The following is a 15,593-nucleotide window of genomic DNA, read 5'->3' as shown; positions in this document are numbered from 1 at the left end:
GAGAAACCTATATGCAGGTCAGGAAGCAACAGTTAGAACTGGACATGGAACAACAGACTGGTTCCAAATAGGAAAAGGAGTATGTCAAGGCTGTATATTGTCACCCTGTTTATTTAACTTATATGCAGAGTACATCATGAGAAATGCTGGGCTGGAAGAAGCACAAGCTGGAATCAAGATTGCCGGGAGAAATATCAATAACCTCAGATATGCAGATGACACCACCCTTATGGCAGAAAGTGAAGAGGAACTAAAAAGCCTCTTGATGAAAGTGAAAAAGGAGAGTGAAAAAGTTGGCTTAAAGCTCAACAGTCAGAAAACTAAGATCATGGCATCTGGTCCCATCATGTCATGGGAAATAGATGGGGAGACAGTGGAAACAGTGTCAGACTTTATTTTTTTGGGCTCCAAAATCACTGCAGATGGTGACTGCAGCCATGAAATTAAAAGACCCTTACTCCTTGGAAGGAAAGTTATGACCAACCTAGACTGCATATGAAAAAGCAGAGACATTACTTTGTCAACAAAGGTCTGTCCAGTCAAAGCTATGGTTTTTCCAGTGGTCATGTATGGATATGAGAGTTGGACTGTGAAGAAAGCTGAGTGCCGAAGAATACTCTTGAGAATCCCTTGGACTGCAAGGAGATCCAACCAGTCCATCCTATAGGAGATCAGTCCTGGGTGTTCATTGGAAGGACTGATGCTGAAGCTGCAGCTCCAATACTTTGGCCATCTGATGCAAAGAACTGACTCACTGGAAAAGACCCTGATGCTGGGAAAGATTGAAGGCAGGAGAAGAAGGGGACAACAGAGAATGAAACGGTGGGATGGCATCACCAAGCCAATGGACATGAGTTGGAGCAAACTCCGGGAGCTGGTGATGGACAGGGAAGCTCGGCATGCTGCAGTCCATGGGGTGGCAAAGAGTTGGACACGACTGAGCAACTGAACTGAACTGACCCGAGGGCACAACAGAAACTGATTAGAATCATATGAGTCCCAAGATGGCAGACAAGTCAACTTCAACTAGACCTCGATCCAAAATATATGCGCATCATAACCCATCAGCAAGCCAAATGACACACCCAAAGTCGCCTTGATAGTTCCAAGGCCAGCGTCAAAGACCAAAAGGTGGGCGGCGGTGCAATTCCCTGGAAATCTCCACCCCTTCCCTAAAATAGTTGGAATAATCCTCCCACTCATTAGCTTCTGAGATTACCCAGACCATAAACGCTAACCACACCACATTTCAAGGCCACACTAACTCTCTGCAAAGGCCCACACTCTGGCTGCTTCTCACTAAATAAATCCACTTCTTACCTATCACTCTGTCTCTTACTGAATTCTTTCTGTGATGAGATATCAAGAATCTGAGCTTCATTAGGTACCAAAATGGTGGTCTGTGATCTCGTCAGAAGACTGTAAGTTCTGGCTGGGTTCAAGTACCAGCCTCATGGGTTTGAGTCCCAACCTAGGTATTGGTTGAGATCGAGACCCGGCATGTGGGTTCAAGCCTTAATCTGTGGTGAACAATTTCAACCAGATGAATTTGCCACCCCAGCCAACATCTTGGCTGCAGTCTCATGAGAAACTCCAGACCAGATCTCCTAGGTAATCCATTTCTTGATCTCTGACTCCTAGATACAGAGCCATAACAAATACTTATTGCTTTTATGCCACTAGATTTCACAGGACAGCAAATACACCAGGCTCCTCTATCCATGGGATTTCTCAGGCAAGAATACTGGAGTGGATTGTCATTTCCTTCTCCAGGGGACCTTCTGGACCCAGGGATCCAACCCGCAGCCCCTTCATTAGCAGGCAGGTTCTTTACCACAGAGCAGCCAGAGTAAGCATTAGCTATTGTTATTATCGAGAGTCTTCGTGGCTGTACCACCAGCTACTCAGCAATCAGGCTGAGTCCTGGACCCAGGTTTCCTGACTCCCTGCCAGCGCGCATAGTTTAACTGAATGGCTGGGGAAGTCAGATGCTCTGTGAGTCTATAATTTCTAACCCTCTCTCCCCCGGCAGCCAGTTGTTTCAGCTGCAAAGCACCATCAACAGCTGGCTGCACACACTGCGAGGGGTGGGGAGACAGCCTGTGGGGGCCAGACTGTAGCTCTTGTCCGGGGCCCTGGGGAGACCCCCTCAGTCTTTGCAGGAGAAGCATTAGAAATGCAGTGTCAGACGGGCACCCTCTGAGGGGCTGTTCGAGACCACATTTCACTGCCAGGGTGGGTCTAAGAACTGGAACGAGTCTTTGTTTTCCGCCCTGGTTAGGAATGGCCCAAGAGTGAGCAGGACAACTGTTATGAAATGCAATACAGTATTAGGGCGGAAGGGCTGTCGGGAGGAAATCTCGGTGCCTGGCTGCTTTCGTTTAAGCAGATCAAAATGACCTTGGACGAGCAGAGGTCCAGGAGCCACGGGCTCCTCTAGGAGAAGAACCCGCTCCCCTTCTTCCCCCTTAAGTTAGTGGCTCCTACCTCCACCTGACAGCAGCAAACAGCAAATGCTTGTAGTGAAATGAGGCAATGGGGGAAAAAAAAGAAATAAGAAAAAGCAGTGGCATTTGAAATTTCCTTCTGAATGAGCAGTATCATCTATGAAAATTGGATGCAAAGAATCTCCAGGTGTGCCTCCTCATGGCAAGTGGAGCTCTCTGGGAAACATCAAGGGAGGTTACTGGGCATGGTTTCCCCAAAAATTTCACTAAAGAGTGGTAGAATATACCCCAAAACACGCCTCTCAGGCACAGGGACTATTCTGAGAAACAGCACACGCAGGAGAAACTCTGAAGGCAGAGCCACAATTACCCTTTGGCAAAGGAAATTCCTATTTATGAAAGAAATCTCCATTTGCAGAGGCGTCTTCCTCTCCGTGCCAGGAAGAAGATGGCAACTCTAAATCCTGATAGTCTTATCAATGGAGGAGGTGTCGACGGAAAACTGCGTAACCTTCCTCTTGTGGATCCTGCCTTTCTTGGTTACATCCCCCTAAGCAGTCTCCCTCACACCTCTCTTTTGTCTTAAGCGGAAGACAGCAAGTCAGAATTCTGAGCTACCTCTTTGAGTTACTCACTTTCCCCTCTGGTTATGCCCACATGTGTGAGCTTCCCCGATGGCTGAGTAGGTAAAGAATTGGCCTGCAAAGCAGGAGATTTAGGAGAAGATGAAGAAGACCGAGGTTTGATTCCTGGGTTGGGAAGATCCCCTGGAGAAGGAAATGGAAACCCAGTCTAGGATCCTTGCCTGGAGAAATCCTATAGACAGAGGAGTCTGGTGGGCAAGAGTCCACGCGGGTCCCAAAGAGTGGGGCAGCACTGAGCACGCACACATCCCCCCGTGGACACAAGGAGTGCTGCTGCGGCTGCTAAGTCGCTCAGTCGTGTCCGACTCTTAGCAACCCCATGGACTGCAGCCTACCAGGCTCCTCCGTCAATGGGATTCTCCAGGCAAGAGTACTGGAGTGGGTTGCCATTGCCTTCTCCAGTACACAAGCTGTACATGTTAATAAACGTGTCTCGTGTGTGTGTCTTTCGTTACAGAGTTTACAGCGGAACTTAGGAGAGTGGAGGGAAACTTACTCTTTCCTCCTCTCTGTCACTTTGACCTAAGATGTCCCATGACAGCATCCAAGGCCTTCGCTTGAGCTGACTTGCTTTTTCTCTGAAGCTCTACCAGGTCCAAAAAGAGGAGTCTGGGTGAGAATGTTACTGAATCCAAACTCAGGGCAGGAGATGAGGTGTTGAGGCAAGAAATAGAGAGTCCATTCGACTTTATTCAGAAAGCCAGGCATCCGAGAAGATGGTAGACTCGTGTCCTAGAGTAACATCTTATCGGAGTCTTTGATACCAGTTTCTTTTATAAAACAGAGAGGGGGAGGAGATGAGGAAGTAAACAGGCTGTAAGTCTTGCAGAATATCTGCTGGCTTGGTCAGCATCGGGGACAGGATGTGTTAATTTCTTCTTTTCTGCAGTCATTCACAGGTGGGCGGGGTTCCCCAGGCAGGCCATTATGTATGGTGACAGCTATAGACAGCATCCTATCTAACAAAAGCCATCAAGAGCAAAAGTAAAGTGAAAGAAACGGATCCAACATGAAGTCAGATTCCATTCTCCCCTGTTTACAAGAAGGGGCAAGACCAGACACCAACAGAAAATAATTCAATGATAACTGCCTCTGATCTCCAGGGAAAGGAAGCCCTGAAAAGTATTTCTTTGGGGGCTGGCTCACATTTTCTTGCCTCCTGCTCCCTTCCCACCTCTGGGATCCTCATCTTTCAACAGGCAAGAGTCCAGGGGCTTCAGTTTGTGGGTCAGGCCAATGCCAGTCACGGCAACATCATCCCCTCAAGGGCTCCACACCCTAACGCACTCTCCTCACTTCACTCCCCATGAAAACTCAGCTCCCAGGAGGGCGTTCATTTAATCAGACAGCTCTGCGATCATTTACTCTCCAGTCAGCTGCCTCTCCACTCCTGAGCCCCTGTTCTGCTCATCGCTTATGTTCCTGGGAAGTATTTGCTTGTCTCCAAGACAGATTTGTATTTCAGTGGCTCTCAAATTCTACTAGACACAACAATCACTTGGAGAACTTCCTAAATCAGAGTCTGAAAAAAAAAAAAAACCCAGAAAAATAAAATACAGAGTGTGAAAAAAAAAATTACAGAGCCTGGGTGGATTCATAAGACCTACCATTTTTTAAATTTTATTTTATATTAGAATATAGTTGATTAATGTTGTGATAGTTTCAACGGCAGAGCGAAGTGATCCTATACAAATACAAGTATCCATTCTTTTTCAAATTCTTTTCTCATTTGTTGAGGCCGTTCAGTTGTCAAGTCCCATCTGACCCTCTGCGACCCCATGAACCACAGTATGCCTGGCTCCTCTGCCCTCCGCTATCTCCCGGAGTTTGCTCAAATTCTTGTCCATTGAGTCAGTGATGCTATCTAACCCTTAGAGAATGTTAAGCGGAGTTCCCCGTGTTATAGAAAATGTATAGTCTTGATAATAAGCTTCAGGCTATGATCAACTCCAGGATAACTTTAGGTTATCTTAAACGCAGGAACCATGCCTCTAATTGGAATGATCTCAGGCCTGGCTGGAAAATATTTGGGACAGGAGCACCAGACAAAGCGAGAGAAGCCCAACAGTGACTTCCGGACCGTCAGTCACGCCTTCAGCATGGGATAGCCAAAGCGTGGATGCGCCACAGTGGGATAGGAAACTGCACCACTCTCCTTTCCTGGAACGCATCCCTCGTGGATGCCCTCTGCGCTTCCCACTCTGGCTCCAGCCTTCTGTTGCAGGAGGGGGACTCCTTCCAGAGCTGGGCTCCTGTCTAACCCTTGGAAATGACTTGCCCGAACAGATCACATGCTGACAAAGCAAGAGACGTTACTGGGAAGGGGCGCCTCGGTGGACAGCTGGCGGGTCAGGGAACCCCGAAGAACTGCTCTGCTCTCAGAGTCTTGGGTTTTATGGTGATGGGATTAGTTTGGGGGTTGTCTCAGGCCAATCACTCTGACACAGGGGCCTTCCTGGTGGGGTGTGCCCCGCTCAGCCAAGACGGACTCCAACCAGAAGGGTTCGAGGAGGTTGGTAGGACATATGGACTGGTGTCTCTTCTCTCCTTTCGACCTTTCCCGAATTCTTCCGGTGGTAGCTTGTGAGTTCCGCCTTGCTTACCAGGACCTCCTGTTTTAAGATAACTCATGCAAAGTGATTCTGTCTTGCCTGGCCAGCGTGGGCGGTGTTGGTCAGTGGTTCCTAACACGCTCATCTTCCAATGACCCTCATCCCCTGAAAGCAGGGAACCTGCCCCCCTGGTTGTGGCAACACAGAAGCCTCCACAGACCATCTGTGCTGTTTGCGTTTGGCCTCTCTCCCACTTGCCCCTCCTCATAGCTGCCTTGAACAATTCTTGACTTAACCTTGGTTCTCCAAGGTAGTGTGCATCATTAATCATATTTGGGGGTGGGGAGCAGATATTTTTAAAAACAGGCCTTTAGTCTTCTTCTTGGTTAGAGACCAAAATTCCAGAGTTCAGAATGGGGCCCAGAAATCTGCTTTTTAAACAAACACAACAAACTCAAAGCTGCGTGCCTAAGTTTGGGAAAGCCTAAAGACCTTTGCCTCCATTTTCATGAGCTGCTTTCTCCTTACACAGACGGGCAGAGGAGGGAGATGAGCCTGGGACAGGAAGGTCCCAAATCACCGGACACTCCGGCCAGGGGTGCTCAAATCTGTGGTTTCCTGTCATCTCTACAGCAGTGCGCAGGGGAGGAGGGGCAGGAATCGTGACCCCATTTTACATATGAGCAAGTTCTTGCTCTTTGGACAACTCTGATGGGAAAAATCTCCCTGCAATTCGGGAGACTCAGGTTCAATCTCTGGCTCAGGAAGATCTGGAGAAGGGAATGACAACCCATTCCAGTATTTTTGCCTGGAGAATCCCATGGGCAGAGGAACCTGGTGGGCTACAGTCCACAGGGTCACAAAGAGTCAGACACGACTGAGTGATTAACACACACACTCACACATACTGCTCCTTCCAGCTCTAAAACTCTATGATCCCACGGCAGGAAGTCAGCACGCCAAGCTTAGGCTGTATGTCCCTCACTTGTGACCTTAGGAAGGCTCCCCCAGCCTGGCCTCCAGTTCCCACACAGAGGCTGGGCATTGTCTCTGGAGGCTTCTCCGAGGGCTCTCCCCAGGCAGGTTAATCACGGGGGCTTAACTTTGTGGTAGATTGGTTTCGATTATGACTCTAACCTGTTGTCAGCCAAACTCAGTCTTCATACTTGATTGTTTTACACTGCATAAGCAAGTCTTCCAGAGTCAACTCAAGAAAGAAGGAAGGAAGGAAAGGAGGGAGGAGGAAGGTAGGGCAGGAGGGAAGGAAGGAAGGAGGCTTTCAGAGGAGACCTACCACTGGCTTTAAATTTGAGCCACTGCATCAGAATGTAGTGATGGGTTAACATCGCGGGGTGAGTGGTTACATCGTGGACAAACTGCAAAACTAATGGAAAACGACCACGGGTCGTGCACTGTGAGTGACAGCAAGAATGAAGGCCGTCGTCTCGGAGGGCTGAAGAATAGATTGTGTACGCCAGGCCCCACTTTAGCAAAACCACAACTGCTATTAAGACCCTCAAACGCGCCATCAGTGGTTCTGAACTTGGCGTCCTGACCGAACTCTACCTTGTCATCAGAGGGGAGGCGAAGAGCGCCCAGACCAAAGGGGCTGAAATTCCAGCCGCTGCCAGGCGTCCCGGAGCTCCATCACCGTCCCAGAATAGCACAGCGCGGTTCCCAGAGGCCTCGGCGCACGGCGGCTGGGCTTCCGGCGAGCGAGCCGGAGTCAAGCCTCAAGCGGCGCCAGCAACAGCTGGGACCAAGCTCCACCCAGATGCCAGCTGGCCGGCCCTGCCCCGGCAGAAGAGGCGCCGGCTCTGGTGAGGGCGGGCACAGCTGGCTCTCCCGCGGCACTTTGGTTCTCTACCCCACCCCATCCCCTCGGGGTCCTGGCTGACTTTAAGAGTCAAGGGGCCCTCAAATCCCAGGCAAGGGGGTGCAGGCTGAGGCTGGGTCTTTGGAGTGCTGGTAGGTGATCCAAGCTGGTGGCTGGGGAGGCTGGTGAACGAGGGCCCTGAAGGCGGGGCAGGCTGCAGCGCACGCGCACGCAGAGAGGACATGCCCACAGTGGGCCCGCGGCGACGGGAGAACAGGCCTGAGGAAGGGAGAAGGGGCGGAGAGGCAGACCCAGCGCCCTGCCGCAGGGCACTTGCCTAGGGCAGCGCCCTTGCAAGTCCGGCTTCTGAAGGTGACAGTTTTGTTGGGAGATGAGAAGATGGCTAAGAAAGGAGGCTGCAGGCTAGAGAGCAGGTCGGCTCTGTTGCCAGCGTCCCTCTTGAGATGGCCCGTGCAGGCGCTTCGCTTCGTCTGTTTATTCCCTCGCAAACACTGATCAAGGCCCTACAAGGGGCAAGGCACCAAGGGACGCAAGGAGGTTTGGGCACATGTCTTTCAGGAGAAGAGCTTACATCCTGGTGGAGGAAGGAAGACATATATGTAAATGAACGTTCAGAGCTCAGAAAATGAGCTACAGAGAGATGCGGCGAAAGTGCTTTGGGGTACAGAACAGTGAAGAGCCAGTTCAGTGGAGTTAAAACCAGTGGATTCTAATCCAGGGCTAGTCACTTCGCCTGTACGAACCTCAGTTTTAAATCTTTAATATGGAGATAATGTCTACCTTTTGAACTCCTAGGGTTGTTAAGATCAAATATATACAAAAGATTCTTGGGAAACTGTACAGTTGGAAGATCCCCTGGAGGGGGAAATGGCGACCCATTCCAGTATTGCCTGGGAAATCCCAAGGACAGAGGAGCCTGGTGGGCTACAGTCCATGGGGTCGCAAAGGGTTAAACATGACTTAGTGACTAAACAACAACAACACAGAAATAAACTCTTATGGGTGTTGGGTTACTAGACCAGCTAGTGTTTGTCTGAGTATCTTGGCCTGGGATTCTGGGAGCCAGAGAGAGCCAGGGATCTGAGTGTGGGGCTCAGGGCAGCAGCAAGTCCAAGCCTAGACCCGGAGTCTGCCCCTTCCCCAGAGAGAAGGCCCCCAGCAACACTCAGGTCTTGGCCAATCATTCCAATCATTCCACCCAATTTACTGTATGTACAGAGCCTTACCCCAGGGCTGCAGGGCAGCTAGGCATGAAATCTGTTCCCCACTGAGCCTATCACAGAATGAAGGAAGCCAGGTATCTATATATAAAACAATTAACCGTGCAAAGCAGGGCAGAATCGTTCAATTCGTGCTAGAGGGGAAGCTTTGGGAGAGCAGAGTGGGGTGGTCTATGCTATGGAGTGGGGTCACCAGCCAAAGTTTCTGGGAGAAGCAGGGGGCTTTAAAGGGGGATTGGTTCAGAGAGGACAGGCATCAGTATCCTGGATTGAGAGTGGGGGACAGCGTGAGTGAAGCCACAGGAAGGTCTGTCCCGTGGCCAGATTCAGAGCTGACCTCAGGCTGGGATGGCCATTTCCTGTGGGGAACGGGAGGGATGGGACGTTGCAAGGGCCTTGAATGCCACTGAGCAGAGGAGTTCGGTCTTAGTTTAGGGGCAGTGGGAGCCAGTGAAGTCTTCCCAGTTGGCCCGAGTGGTAAAGAACCCACCTGCCCGTGCAGGAGACATAAGAGACATAGGTTCGATCCCTGGGTCTCCCCTTGAGGAGGGCATGGCAACCCACTCTAGTATTCTCGCCTGGAGAATCCCATGGACAGAGGGGCCTGGCAGGCTACTGTCCAGAGGGTCGCAAAGAGTCGGACACAACTGAAGCAAGCTAGCACGCACGTCCGGGAGTCAGGGAGGGTCTGAGGAGCCAAGAACGCCAGGTAGATGTCAGTGACCGTCCCACAGCTGATGGGGGTTTGCAGGTGACTGGAGGTGTCAGGGAGTGGAAGGAAGGCTGCAAGCGGGGTGATCAGGTTGGGTGCATGTAATCCCAATGGGAGGGTTGCTCCCACCCTGAAATATTCTCACAACAGTGACGGGATTGGGGGGTGGAATGGGGGATGATGGGAAACTTTCTGAAGGAGGGAAGGGGGATGAAGCACTGTATACATTTCTTTTCTGTTTGGGGGACGAGTGGGGTGGGTTTGAGGGCTCTGAATGCCTGGACTCTTGGCTGTGACCCTGGTTCCTTGATTGACTCAGTCTCTCAGTGGGGGCTCTTTAGACCCGGGCAGCTCAGAAAATCTAGCTCTCTCTTTCCACCGGGAGCTGGTCAGTGGCCACTGAGCTGTGGGCAGAGAAGCGGGAAGAGCAGATTTCGCAGCCGCCGTGGATGGGCTCAGGACCAGGCGATGTTCCAGCAGGTTCTGCCCAAGGCCCACTTCCAGGTCATCCACGGGCCGCGGGCTGTGGCAAACCCGTGTTTACCTGGCCTGCTCCCTGGCCCCCGGCTTCCTGCTTCTCAAAGGGCCATCTTGGTACATGGATCCTCTCAAAATAAAATACCAGGTGGCACCAGACTTTTCCAAGCACTCTGAAGAGTTGGAGAGAAGAGGAAGCTTGGCCAGACACAGCAGCTTGGGCAGTAACCGGTCAACGTGAGCCCGGGAGCAAGGAGGGGTCAAATGCAAAATCTGTTTGCCAGCTAGCTGTGGGCACTCGGTCGCCAAGCACAAGATTCCAGGCATCTGCCTGTCAGGGAGCCCAGGGCCCAGCCCTCAGCTCAGTGGGGACCAGGGGGTGTTGGAGAAGCAGCTTCTGCAGGAGTTTGAGTGAAACACTCTCAGGCTGTGCTGTACTTGGTCGTTCGGCCGTGTACTTGGACTGTAGCCCGCCAGGCTCCTCTGCGCGTGGGATTTCCTAGGCAAGAACACTGGAGATGATTGCCATGCCCTCCTCCAGGAGATCTTCCCAACCCAGGGATTGAACCCAGTCTCCCGCGTTGCAGGTGGATTCTTTACCATCCAAGGAGCCCTGGGCCTCTTTTTTGTTGTTGCAAAGCAAGGCTTGTGGGATCTTAATTCCTCAACTAGGGTCGGATCCAGACCCTCGGCAGTGGAAGCACAGAGTCCTAACCAACGGACTGCTGGGGAATTTCCACTGCTAGGCTTCTTTAACCGGCAGGGCTGAGATTGAAAGAGGATGGACTAGGAATGGAGAGGCTGACCACTGAGCACCTGTGAGTGCCCAGCTTGTGCAAGGAACATTCTAGACGTGGCTTTGTCTGGATGTGACAACAAGATGGGGGGTGGTATTATCATGCCCCCTTTACAGTAAAGCGGGGCTCAGAGAGGGGAAGGGGCTTGTCCACGTCATACAATTGGCAGGGCTCAGAGAAGGGAAGTGGCTTGTCCACGTCATACAATTGGCAGGCGGCAAAGCTGCACCCCATCCTGGGCCTTGTCAGTAGCTTAGACTCATACGGCTCAAAAAAGGAAGTATTCCAGTGAATAAAGGTAGTTTCAGTTGGCCAGCGGCCAGCAGGAATTTGTGAACCATACTAAGAGGGAGGGATTACAGACACCACCCAGACAACCCATTCATCCAAGATCTCTCGGAACAGCCAGTGGGTAGTATCCTTATGAGCTATTGTTGTTCAGTTGTCCAGTGGTGTCCGATTCTTTGCGACCCCATGGGCTGCAGCACACCTGGCCTCCCTGTCCCTCACCATCTCCCGGAGTTTGCCCAAGTTCACGTCTATTGCATCGGTGATGCCATCCAGCCATCTCATCCTCTGATGCCCTCTACTCCTTCTGCCCTCAATCTTTCCCAGCATCAGGGACTTTTCCAATGAGTTATCTGTTCACATCAGATGACCAAAATACTAGATATATGGGAACCACTTGTCAGAGTGTTATCTCTTGGTGAAGGCGGGTGTCCATAAAGGCTTACACGCCTGAAAGTGAAAGCGTTAGTCGCTCAGTTGTGTTGGACTCTCTCTTATTTTTTCCTAAATTTATTTATTTTCTGTCAGACTCTTTGCGACTCCATGGACTATAGTCTGCCAGGTTCCTCTGTCCATGGGATTCTCCAGACAAGAACACTGGAGTGGCTAGCCATCTCCTTCTCCAGGGGATCTTCCTGAGCAAACCCGGGCCTCCTGCCTTCCAGGCAGATTCTCTCCCATCTGAGCCACCAGGGAAGCTGCTGTGGGTTGTTAAATTGGGTAAAGGGTATTTGGGGGCACTGATGGGCCTGTGGTCGGGGTCTCTGAGGCCACAGCACCTCCCGTGGAGGAATGTCTCTTCTGCTCACTGGCTGTGTCCAGCAGCACCCATGTGGTCTGGCTCTCAGGGCCAGGGTGCAGTTCTCAGGATTTCCACTCTTGTCCTCTGCTCGGGACAGGCCCTCAGGCCCTGGGGAACTAAAGCCAAGGGCATCAGGGACCCAGCAGCCTCAGAAGCCCCAGGACATCTGCCTCTGGGGCCTTGCTTTGTTCTGAAGGCAGATCCTATTCCAGATGAGATGGGATGGGAAGGACCAGAACAAACCGTTCTCAGAAACCGCCCCGCATCTCCACCACTGTGGCAGGCCCGGCTGAGGGCGGGGTTCAGTCGTTGAAGTGTCCGGCCAATTTCCAGACCACTGTCAGCCGGTGGCCAGGCACCACCTACGCCAGCCTGACCTCTCCCTGTGCCCAGAGAGACCAAGGTAGACTTGCTTCATGGGAGAGGTCTCTGGAGGATGAAAGGGTTCCCCAAATTCAGAAGCAATTGAGATGAATCTAGAATTCACCTGTGTCTCCTTGAAGTCACTTGTCTCCCAGCCTCCCTACTACTCTCCCCGACCCCTTTCCCAGACTCCTTAGACTGGCTTTTTAAAAAAAATTATTTTTTGGCTACCCCTCCCAGCATGCAGAATCTTATTCCCCCAATCAGGATCAAACCTGCTCTGCCTGCAACAGAAACACATGGATTCTTAATCACTGGACCATCAGGGAAGCCCCAATAGCATATATATTAATTATATAAGACCCTGATGCTGGGAAAGATTGAAGGCAGGAGAAGGGGATGACAGAGGGTGAGATGGTTGGTTGGCATCACTGACTCAATGGACATGAGTTTGAGCAAACTCCCGCGGAGTTGGTGATGAACAGGGAGGCCTGGTGTGCTATGGGGTCGCAAAGAGTAGGACATGACTGAGGGACTGAACTGAACTATTTATATACATATATGCATATGTAGTATGGCATATATTGGTGTTAATATAATGGTGTATGGTATATAATATATATATCTACATATTTGACTTCGCCATGTGACATTGGTATCTTTGTTCCTCCCCCAGGGTTGAAATCTGTGCCCCCTGAATATTAAGAGCCAAATCTTAACCACTCGACTGCCAGGGAAGTCCTGAACTAGCTTTGTCGCTCAGCTGTTCAGTCGTGTTGAACTCTTTGTGACCCCATGGACTGTAGCCAGACTCCTTGGCGCATGGGATTTTCTAGGCAAGAATACTGGAGTGGGTCGCCATTTCCTTCTCTGAACTGGCTTTAAACGTATGCTAATGAGGGACCCCTCCCAGCAAACAGGTTTTAGCACTGGTTGCCTAGTTAATGAAAACTTAAAGAAGGAGGGGACCACGGAGGATGAGATGGTTAGATAGCATCACCAACTCAATAGACCTGAATCTAAGCAAAGTTCAGGAGATAGTGAAGGACAGACAAGCCTGGTGGGCTACAGCCCATGGGCTCACAGAGTCCAACTGAACAACAACAAAGCCGGAGGCCAGAGTGACTGATCCGTTTCAGGGAGCTCTGACTTTCAGCTCCCCCTTTCAGGTGGTCCCCACTGTCTGGCCCTTACAAGCGGCTGCACACCCTCACTTTTGGGGTCCCTGAAAGGTGGGGTGGGAGAAGGAGTTGGGGAAAGGAGACTGAAGTCACAACTCTGCAGCCCAAATCCCTCTTCCTCTTCATGCTGGAAAGAATTGAAACAATTCAGTGATCACCCCATTCCCCAGGTCGGCCAGCGAAGGCCAGGCGCAGAAAGAGACAGAAGTCTAGAAAACCGGGGCCCCAACGCCAGCCCAGGCGGCGGGGCAAACCTAGGCTTTATCGCTCGGGGTGTTTCAGGGAGTTTTGACTTCTGGCTGCCACAGATTGAGGCAGGCAAACAAACAGCCCAGGAGGTACCTCCCTTCTCCCTGCGCCCTCCCCTATCTTGCTACCCCCTGGCCCGCGACCAGCCGCCTCCCCTTCCCTCCCCGCCCCCTCCCCGGGCGCTCCGGGCAGAACCCACACGCCCAGCCGCCCGCACTGCCACCGGCTGGCTCCGACCGCGCGCTGCTGGCGATCCTCCAAGCAACTCGGCGTCAGGAGAACTAGCACCCCGGAGACCCGGCGCCCAGCCTTGCCTCCGCGTCCCCTGGGCCCCGGCCAGGCCCAACAACCACTCCCTTCTCGGTGCGCCGTGGCCCCTCTGGGTCTCCCGCGCTTGCCAACTGGGCCCCGCTGCGGCAGCCCACCTCCCGCGCCGCCCGCAGCCCCAGCGGGAAGGCGGCCGGAAAATCTCTTGTTTACTGGGCCGTGGCGATCCCAGATTGGATTGCTTCCCCGTTTCTACAGTTCCCTTTCTGCCGATCCCTGACGACGGAGGGAAAGGGTGGCCACCAGCTGATCGGTGGATTGGGACTCGGGTGGGGTACGGGGAGGGGAGGTGCTCGAACTCTTGGAAAAGTCGCCGGGCGGCGGGAGGGGCAGGACTCCGCGGTCAGGCTGGCGTGTCCCGGAGCGCAGAGGCCGCGGGGGCCGGGTGAAACACTGTACCTCGGGGAACTGAGCCGTGACGGCTAATGGGGACAGGTCGGGACGGGAACCGGGACGCGGGGAGGGGAGCGCGCGCTAAGGTAGACCGTGTCCGGGACGATCCCAGGCAACCCGGGCGCGGGGCACTCGGACCCGGGGATACTTCTGCCCGCTGTCCCCAGTGGTTCTGGGCCCGGCCCACCGCGCTTAGGGGCGCGCGGGGTGGAGCTCCCACGTACAGTAGGTGACCCAGGTGCGGAGGAAGGGTCGCGCGTGCAAGACACTCGGTGTGTGTTGTGTCCACGTGTGCAAGCTCTGATAGGGCAGGGGGCACAGAAGTCGTGACAAAGACATCGACTTTGCGACTGAGTGTGCCCCTCGCTCTAGTCCGGAGCGGGGAACTAGCCCGCGCGCGTCTCCCGGGAGAGCCAGGACGAAGGTGACAAAGGCTAGGTGTCCGCCTCAGAGAGACGCACCAAGGTGGCCCCCGCGCGTTGCTCGTGTGTGCGTGCGCTGGGACTCGCGGAGACCGAGAGCCCTCCGGCTAACTGTGTCGGGCCGCTCCCCAAGCCGCTTTCCGGAGCGAAAGCCGAGTCCTCCAAGTGTGTGCGCGTGAGTGTGCGCGCGCCCGCGTGCGGGGGCGTGGCAGTAAACAGCAACAACCCACCGGCCAGCTGGGCCAGAAACTCCGATCTCGCTCCGGAGCCGGAAAGGGCGTCTAGTCGGAGCCGAGAGGTGAGTCGGGGATGGGCTGGGGGGAGGGCCGGTCGGGCTTTGTTACCTTGTGAGCGGACTGCCCGCACCTGGAGCCCCGCGGGCGCCCGATAAGCGCCTGAATGGAGGTGATGTCACGGCGATGCAGGCGTCGGCCCACCCTCGCCAAAAGAAAGGAGTTGAGCGCCTGGAGAGGCCAGCGCGACAGCGAGCGCGGGAGCACCGCCAGCGCCGGGTCCCGCTGAGGCAGGCCCTGCGCCCCGATCCCCCGCCGGGGCCCCGCCACCTCAGGCCAGGGTTGGGCCTGGCCCCGCGCCCTGCGCCGAGTCCCTCCCCGCCGCGCTCGCGCCCCGCCTGGAGTTGGCCCCAAACGCCGCGCCGGAGCTGGGCCGGCGGCGCGTCCCAGGTAAGGGCTGCTGCCCGCTCGCTCCGCCCTCCCGTCCGCCGCCGGGAAGAGTAGGGTCGGGTCGGGCTGGTGGGGAGTGGGCGAGGGTAGAGGCCCGGGGTTGGGAGAACCGGGGGACGGAGGGCGCCGCTCCGACTCAGCTCGATCGCAGAAACTTTCCAAACGCAGCCGGCTGGGGACTAGGGGGTGCGGGAAGCCC

At 53.6% G+C, this 15,593-nt stretch overlaps 1 long non-coding RNA gene across 1 annotated transcript in view; it reads right to left on the bottom strand.

Annotated features, from left to right (window-relative positions):
• Window positions 1–15,249, bottom strand: part of LOC139039196 (uncharacterized) — a 40,422-nt gene extending 25,173 nt beyond the window's left edge. The window contains exon 1 of the long non-coding RNA XR_011492483.1: window positions 15,056–15,249. This is a non-coding gene — a long non-coding RNA (uncharacterized lncRNA). The remainder of the gene's footprint in view (window positions 1–15,055) is intronic.
• Window positions 15,250–15,593: the final 344 nt, after the last annotated feature.

This window comes from Odocoileus virginianus, chromosome 17 (assembly GCF_023699985.2).
Source record: "Odocoileus virginianus isolate 20LAN1187 ecotype Illinois chromosome 17, Ovbor_1.2, whole genome shotgun sequence".
Lineage (NCBI taxonomy): Eukaryota > Metazoa > Chordata > Mammalia > Artiodactyla > Cervidae > Odocoileus > Odocoileus virginianus.
Note: the sequence above shows the minus strand (reverse complement) of the source record. Positions and strands in the feature narration are given on the sequence as shown.